The sequence below is a fragment of the Mandrillus leucophaeus genome, unplaced genomic scaffold (genome assembly GCF_000951045.1).
Source record: "Mandrillus leucophaeus isolate KB7577 unplaced genomic scaffold, Mleu.le_1.0 Scaffold85, whole genome shotgun sequence".
Classification (NCBI taxonomy): domain Eukaryota; kingdom Metazoa; phylum Chordata; class Mammalia; order Primates; family Cercopithecidae; genus Mandrillus; species Mandrillus leucophaeus.
Window position 1 is genome coordinate 3,701,956 of NW_012109252.1, and position 8,156 is coordinate 3,710,111.

The 8,156-nt window shown below is 51.6% G+C and overlaps 1 pseudogene; it reads left to right on the forward strand.

The window, feature by feature from the left end:
* The first annotated feature begins 40 nt into the window (after positions 1–40).
* On the forward strand, positions 41–3,611 carry LOC105530885 (annotated as a pseudogene).
* The last annotated feature ends 4,545 nt before the right edge of the window (positions 3,612–8,156 follow it).

The window sequence follows — 8,156 nt, forward strand, 5'->3', positions numbered from 1 at the left end:
TTCCACAAGCTGGAACCTTCTGGAAGCAGGTGAAACAGGGATGTTTGTGGCGCTGGAGACGGTCCCCTGGGATCCGGTGGTCATGCAGTATCCCCAGCCTGGTGCACGTCGCAGGCCCCGGAGCACAGGCGTGTGGCAGTGGACGCCACTGTTCCCAGCGTCGCCCGAGGACAGGACGCAGGCCGCTCCAGACAGGGCGTTCCCGGGAGGCCGTAGGTGAGGCGGGAGCTGCAGGTGCTGCTGCTCCACCGTCTCTGGGCCTCAGGGGAGCGGGGGTCATCTGCAGGGCGCCCTGCCCAGCCCTGCCCTCCCTTCTCTTCCCCTAACTCGGAAGTCACTGTGAGGCGTGGGAGTGGCCGGGAGCCCCTTGTCCCATGGTAAGAACCTGTGCTGAAGCGACGCCAAGCCAGACTCCACCGAGAACCTCCATGGCCTTGTGGAACCTGGGCTCTCAGAGGCACCAGCCTGCAAACCTCCCGTTTAAATGCTTTTTTTTTTTTTTTTGAGATGGAGTCTCACTCTTGTTGCCCAGGCTGGAGGGCAGTGGCACCATCTCGGCTCACTGCAACCTCCACCTCCCAGGTTCAAGCGATTCTCCTGCCTCAGCCTTCCGAGTAGCTGGGATTACAGGCATGCGCCACCACACGCAGCTAATTTTGTCTTTTTTATTTCTAGAGATGGGGTTTCTCCATGTTGGTCAGGCTGGTCTTGAACTCCTGAACTTCAGGTGATCCACCCGCCTCAGCCTCCCAAAGTGCTGGATTACTGGCGTGAGCCACTGTGCCTAGCCTAAATGCTTCTTAATTAATACCACATGCTTTGCAAATATGAAAATAAATTCAATATTGGCAAATTCATAATTTTACTATTCTTAACGTCTCACTTGTGTCTTTTAATGATGAACCATCTCCACCTCCTCCATCCCCTGCAAGTGAATGCGCCATTGTGGGAGGGCGGTGGGGAATGTGTCAGCCTTTTCCTGCGTTCCACGGAATCCCCTGTAGGTGCCACAGAATCCCTGTGGATACCACGGAATCCCTGTAGGTTCCACGGAATCCCCTGTAGGTGCCACGGAATACCCGTATGTGCCACTGAACCCCCTGTAGGTGCCACGGAATCCCCTGTAGGTGCCGCGGAATCCCTGTGGATGCCACGGAATCCCCATATGTGCCACTGAACCCCCTGTAGGTACCACGGAATCCCTGTAGGTTCCAGAGAATCCCTATGGGTGCCACGGAATCCCTGCCAGTGCAGGGGGCGGTGGGGAATGTGTCAGTCTTTTCCTGCGTTCCACAGAATCCCTGTAGACTCACTTCTTGCTTCTGTGATCCTGTGGGGCTTTACTTTGTGAAACCTCCTGCATTCACTTTCCTGACCCTGAGAATATTGAGGAACAGGGGTACAGTGGAGCAGGTGGAAGTTTAGGGTTAATTCGTTTTGTGTATCATTCTGATTCCAAAAGGGAAAATGCATCTTCTACAAAACAAAAGCAAATAAATCTTGTCTCTAATATGCCAGCATAGATATGATAATCTGTTTATTCCACTGTGTTTGAAGTTAGATAATAATTAAATCAATTTATCTTCTACAATAGTGCAAAATATTCATTCAGTTCATGTAATTTATTTTCTGTAAACCATGTCAGTTAAGACAGGCAGAGAAGGAAGCACTCAGGAGCATGAGGAATTGTCATCAGGTTGCTAATATTAAGACAGTTGTGCCTAGAAGGAAAAAAGCACAGAATTTCTGAGCCCATCAATACTGCCTGCACCCTGGGAGCTCCGCCTGTGTCTGCAGAGCCTGAGAAGCGAGGGCGTGCATGAGCCCGTCGCCAATTTGCTTTCCAGGCCCAGCTGCCGCCCAGCTCCAGGGCAGAACTGTGGTGGGTTCGGGAAACTCCAGGGCCCACAGGGTCGGTTCTGGGCTTTGTCTCTCTCTGCAGCTCTTGCCCCGAGCGCTGTCCAGGTGATGTATCCTCTCATCCAGGGCTCTTCAGAGAATCACAGGAATGGGTTCCACCCCCTCCCAAATAAGAAGCGTGCATGCCTCCGGCTGCCTCACACCAGTGTTAGGTACAGCTTTGAAGGGGTCAGAAATTCCTCAAAACCTATTCAACAGGGTATTGTGGTGCAGTGAGTTCCCCACCAGGCTACTGAGGCCTTTGTCCACTGCCTGAACCCTGAAGGCTGAGCGGCGAGCCAAGGTCACAGTGCCCGGTGGAGGAGCAGACATCCCAGTAACCTGGAGCCAGCCCGAGAACTGTCCAGGAGCTGGGGTAGGAGCAGAGGCATCCCCAGAACCTGGAGCCAGCAACCGCCCAGGAGAGCAGTCCCATCGCTCGTGGCCAGCAGCAAGCCAGGGAACCCACGCAGAAGCAGCTCGGAAGCTGCGGGGCTTAGTGCTGTCCTGCGGCTGTCCAGGCAGGCTGTGTCCCAGCCATTCTTTGATCTCTTGCTCCCTCCCAGTTTGGGCCGGGGCCGGGGATGGAGGAAACTGGATTCTAAAATTTTTATCGTAACAAGTATTAATTAATTTTATTCTTCTGTATAACAAACGACCACAGGCACAGTGGCTTGAAACGACACCATTTGCCGCCTCACAGTGTCTGTCCAGGGTGGGGATTCGGTGTAGCCATGTGGGGACCTCTCTGTGGACCCACGGGCCGCCAGCAAAATGCTGTTCCTGTGACCACAGGACAGAGGCTCCGTGTCCTTGCCGGCTGACACTGTGGCCGCTGCCACTCCTCGAGGCCCCACGTCCCAGCCCTGTGGCCCCTCCAACCTGGCAGCCAACCTCAGGGTGGCAGAAGAACCCTCTGGTATGGAGAACCTCTTTTTAAAGCTCGCATTTGACTCCATCAGGCCTGCCCAGGTAATCTGCCTGGGCAGATTACCCAGGAGGGGCAGGTGACAGGGCCAGGCTAGGCCCTCCTGTCCCTGTGGTGAGGGTGGGTGAGGAAGTCCAGGAACCACAGTCCAGCTGCAGCCCCAGCCCTGGGAGCCAAAGACGGGCCCAGCCAGAGGCCACCCGGGCACGAAGAAGGGTAGCAACAGCTGGAGCTAAGAATGGCCTCTAGAAAGGGGCCGTGCCAGCCACTCTCTCAAACGTGGTCTATGGGGATGGGTTGGGGCCCCTCCTGGCTGCCCCCTGGGGGCTGGTGGGCCCAGCCTTACATTTGGACATTAAAGACAAAGGAAACGCCCGCCAGTCAAACCACCTCTGCCATTCTTCCTCTTCCGGGAGTGGCTGGGTTGAAGGCAATGCTCGCATTCATGACCCTTTCTCTACGTCTGATTTATCACAGATCCAACAGCATCTGGGATCTTCCTCTGAAAATCCCTCTCATTATCGCAAGGAATTCCTGCATATTACTCAGTCCTTTAATTTAATGTGGCATGGCATTTATATCATCCTAGCCTCCACCCTCACTCCTAATGAAAAAGGGCACACCTGGTGTTCAGCTGAAACCCATGCAGATGAACTCCATAATCAAGCCCCTGTACAAAATCCAGTGGCCGATGATGCCATTCCCCGCAGAGACCCAGACTGGATTTACCATCAGGGAGACCGGCACAGTCTGCACTGACGGAGCAGGAGCGCCGCCATCTTAGACAAGCATCACCAGTGTAAGTTCTTGTTTAGAAACCGCCTAAATCCAGTCCCAAAACATCAGCCTAATGGCTAATGTCAGCATGACCTTAAACCACAAATGAAACCTCTGACCAGAGATGTGCCAACCCCGAGATAACCTCCCCTCCGACCAGAGACATTCCAATCCTGCAGTAAGACTGTCCTCCACACAGAAACATTCCTAGCCTGTGATAAGCTGCCCCTCCCGGAACTCTTAAATACCCTTAGTCTCTAAGAGAAGAGGCTCCTGACCGAATTGGGCAGAAGCCCCTCTCCGGTTTATTCTCCAAAATAAACCTGTCTTAGACTGTTGAGCTGCTTTTCGTGTTTCTTTCTTCTTTCTTCAACGTTTGCAGTATCTATCACCATTCTTGTTATGGTTTCCTATTCCACATTGCAACCAGCCTTTAAGAAACTACAGTTTGTTGAGTTTTGCTGTTGTATAAAAAAATCCGTATTTATTTGAGAAAGCTGTTAACATACTCCCCTCTTTCCCATTCTATTAAACGTTTGCTAATAGTAAAATTGTTTGCTATTAAAAATTATTTTTCACTAAAATGCGTTATTTAGGTTAACATACAAGGAGTGTATTGTTTATCTTAAATGAATTAATCCATAATATTTAAGTTTCTGCTTTGGCTTCTAGGCTGGAGCGTGCTGGGGGGCTCCCCGGGGGGCTCTTCAGAGCGAGGGGGTCCTGAGGCCAGAAGTCTGGGAACCACTGCTGTGCACCGTTTGGCACAACACTAGCCAAGGCCCTTTGCAGAAATGTTCATCCCAGACCTGCAGCAGGAAAGACACAGCGTGAGTGGGGATGTCCTTTATTTCCAGAGGCAAGTAAGCCCCAAACTTTGACACTTGTCAGAGTGACAGGGTCCCAGGGGCGAGCTCTGGCTGATTTCAGCCTCAATGCGAACAAGGTCATTAATGGAGGGCAGCGCATTACAAAGGGCAGCGTAATCCATGGTTTGTGGTCCATAGCACCAGAGGCAGGTGGGGAAGGTCAGGAGGAGAAAGCTCTACTTCTCACAAAAAAGTAGGGCAAACAAACAGAGAGATGACAGAATTAGAAAAATGTTCATTGTCCACAAGGGAATAATAGCCAAACCCCACAAGGATGATCCAGATGCTAAAATATCCGGGTTAGATATTTTGGGGAAGGGGAGAGTCCCGAAGCCTCACCTTACCCCACAGGTGACTTGTGGATTTCGAAGGGGAGGAGCAGCTTTGCAAGGGGGATCCAGCCACTGGCACTGAGCACCCGGAAGGGAGACTCTTAGGAGAAAACAGAAAAAGGAACCAGGGGAGTTTAGAAGATGCCGTGGGGATGAGGGGCATGTCCCTTGAGCACCGCGCCAGCAGCGAGGCCATTCGGAGAGGACTTGAGAATGGCTGTGGTCACGGTCAGTTCAGGCCTGGTGGGCAGCTCTACAGCCTGATTTGGGGGAGTCTTCAGGCCATGAGTCTGCAGGCACAGAGACAGCCCTGTGTGTCATCTGTGGAGGCTGAAGAGGGTGCCCCTGGTGTCCACCTGGGCAGGGGGAGGGACCTGTTGGGATCAGGTGTAACTGTGAGAACAGCACAGTGGATGGGTGGTGTCTGCACCTGCGTGCGTGGAGGGGAAAGTAAGACAGGACAGGATGTGTCACGAAAAACATTGTCATGAGTTAAAAATGAGGCACGTACAACAATAGAAATCCTGCAAGAATGTATTTAGATAATACACTCTACTGTGTGTGACTGTGCATGAGAGAGCAGTGGAATGGGAGTGCGGCACAGAGGAAAGAAGGAAGGAGTGCCGAGGACAGAATGGATGCAGATAAGGAGCGAGCAAGCCGGAGAAAAGGCCACGCGTGCCCCCAGAACCATCCCCCGTGATGAAGGTTGCTGCGTGATCCACTCGGCCCCTGGGTCCCAGGAACTGACCACAGCAAAGAAGAAAGGAGGAGCTCCTGCGAGGGCAGGTGCCGGTGCACCATCGTCTGGACCACGAGACCCACACACGGGTAAGAAGGTAAGTCTGTGTGAGAGCAGGACAAATGAAAACAAGTGAGACTCCCGTTACCTACGGTCCTGGGTGTGCTGACGTACAGAATTCCTCTCTGCAGGCTTAATACTATGTGCCGTGTTGGATTTGCTTACAACCTGCCTGTGGCATGAGGGCGTCTGAAAGAGAATTTTAGAATAAGTTGGACAGTGTCTGTCTCCTATCTAGAGACAGCCAAGTCCTTGCTGTTAGAAAGACTCAGGTGAAGCTGAAGAACAAAATCAAACGTGGCTATTCTTCCTAGTCCCTCGGGGCGTGACCTGGCGTGGGCTTGGCTGAGGTCCTGTCGTGCATCGGGGCTCGGCGGAGACCACTTGGGGTTGGTTTTCCTTTTTGTTGTTCTCCACAGCTTTCTGCGGTGAGTTGGGCTGAAGGGAATTTGTTACTAAAGATAATCAAAGTGCTCAAGTGAGCACCAGGGCGCAACTCCCCAGGGGGCTGGCGTCCAGCCTGAGATGATTTGGTCACTGCGAGCGAAGCCGTTGTGACCCGCTGTCTCCAGCTCGGCAGGTGTTCCCACCCCAGGTCCCCGCTGGGGGCACAGCAGCCACGGGGGGTCCTCTCCTGGGGCAAACCCATGGTGTATCCACCTGCACTGACACCACGGGCACCACTGCCCGCCCCTTGCAGCAACGGGGACACTGGTGTCGGCCCAAGTCCTTGTGGGGACGTCTCCGTGGCAGCCTTGGGGGGGTGTCACTGTGGTGGCCTCGGGAATGTCCCCTAAGCCGTCTCTGGTAGCTGGTGGGAGGTTCCTTTCCATCTTTCCCTTCAGTGTGTGTCTTCACATAGTTGCCAATACGGATCCATAATTTTTGAATTTATTTAAAACTGTAGTCAACATTGTCTGATGTGTAACATCCATATAGAAACATACATAAACCATAACGTCACACCTCCTGGAATTCTCACAAAATGCCGAGACCCCTGTAACCCACACCCGGAACGGGAAACAGCCCTCCCCAGCACCACAGCCCCTCAAGGAGGCCCCCCCAACTCCGCCCCTCCAGTCGCTCCAGGTTTTCTCTTACCGAGCTTCTGAAGGAGCTTCCTGGCCGTCCATCCTGACGGTAGCACAATATGCTAATAAGTTAACGGACCTCAATTAACTTGGCTATTCCTTTATTTGTGAACTGTTACGTTGCCTTAGGATGAACAGGGTCTTAAAGTCGTTGGTGTATTTTGCATTATTTTCTTATTTAGATTGAAAGAACTGGGGCTTTTGAGGCAAAGTCTACTACACTTAAAAAATACATTTTTATTGTGATAAAATACACATTCTGTAAAATTTACATTTTAAAATGTAGAGTTCGTAAACCTAAATTCTGTCCCCATTAGACAGGAACTCCGCACCTGGCAGCCACCGACTGTCCTACTTTCTGTCTCTGTGGCTCCGACTCCTCTGGGGGCCTCTCCTCGGTGCCACCCCCAAGGATTTGTCCTTCTGTGACCAGCGTATTTCACTCAGCATAACATTCTCAGCGTTCCTCATGTTATAGCCTGTGTCGACTCCCCTCCTTTTTAAGGCTGAATCATATTCCATTTGTTAAAAGAAACACTTCAACTGAATTAAATTTAAAGGAGTTTAATTGAGCAATGAATGATTCATGAATCGGGCAGCACCAGAATCACCGCAGATTCCGAAAGACTCCAGGGATGCCTCGTGGTCAGAACAAATATACAGACAAAAAAAAGGGGGGGAAGTGATGTATAAAAATCGGCAGAGAGGTGCAGAACGGCTGGATTGGTTCCAGGTTGGCATTTGCCTTATTGAAACAGTTCAAACACTCGGCAGTCTATGCGTGGTTGACGTATGGCCGCTGGGATTGGTCAAGACTTGGCCACTGTCACAGGCACAGACTCCTGAATTAGGTTTTCAGTCCTGTCTGCTATTAAGGTGGGTTACAGTTCGTCCACAAGGACTCAAATGTAGACGTCCTGGCATCCTTCGCCGGCCATATTTAGTTCGCGTTAGCACATTGCACTGTTTGTTCATATGCATCATCTGTAGATGGACATGGTGCTGTTTCTGCCTTTTGGCTGTTGAATAATGTTGCTCCGGACGTGGGTGTACAAGCACCTGCTGAGTGCCAGCTTTCAAGGTGGGGGTTTATGCCCGGAAGTGGAAGTGCTGGATCATACAGTAATTAAACTTGGGTTCCGTTTTCTGAGGAACTTTCACACCGTTTTTCATTCCCAGCAGCGGCACACGAGGGTGCTCATTCCTCCTCACCCTCCCCAGCACTTATTTCTGGTTTGTGACAGTAAATGATAATCATCCCGATGGTTATGAAGCAGCACCTCGTGGTTTAGATTTGCATTTCCGTGCTGATGAGTGGTGTCAGACGTCTTTTTGTGTGCCTGTTGACCTTTGTATATCTTCTTAGGAGAAATGTCCACTCCAGTCCCGTGCCCACTTTTGGGTTTTGTTTACCACGGCTTTTATAAACCAGTTCTACATCACATGAGCTGTGTGCCC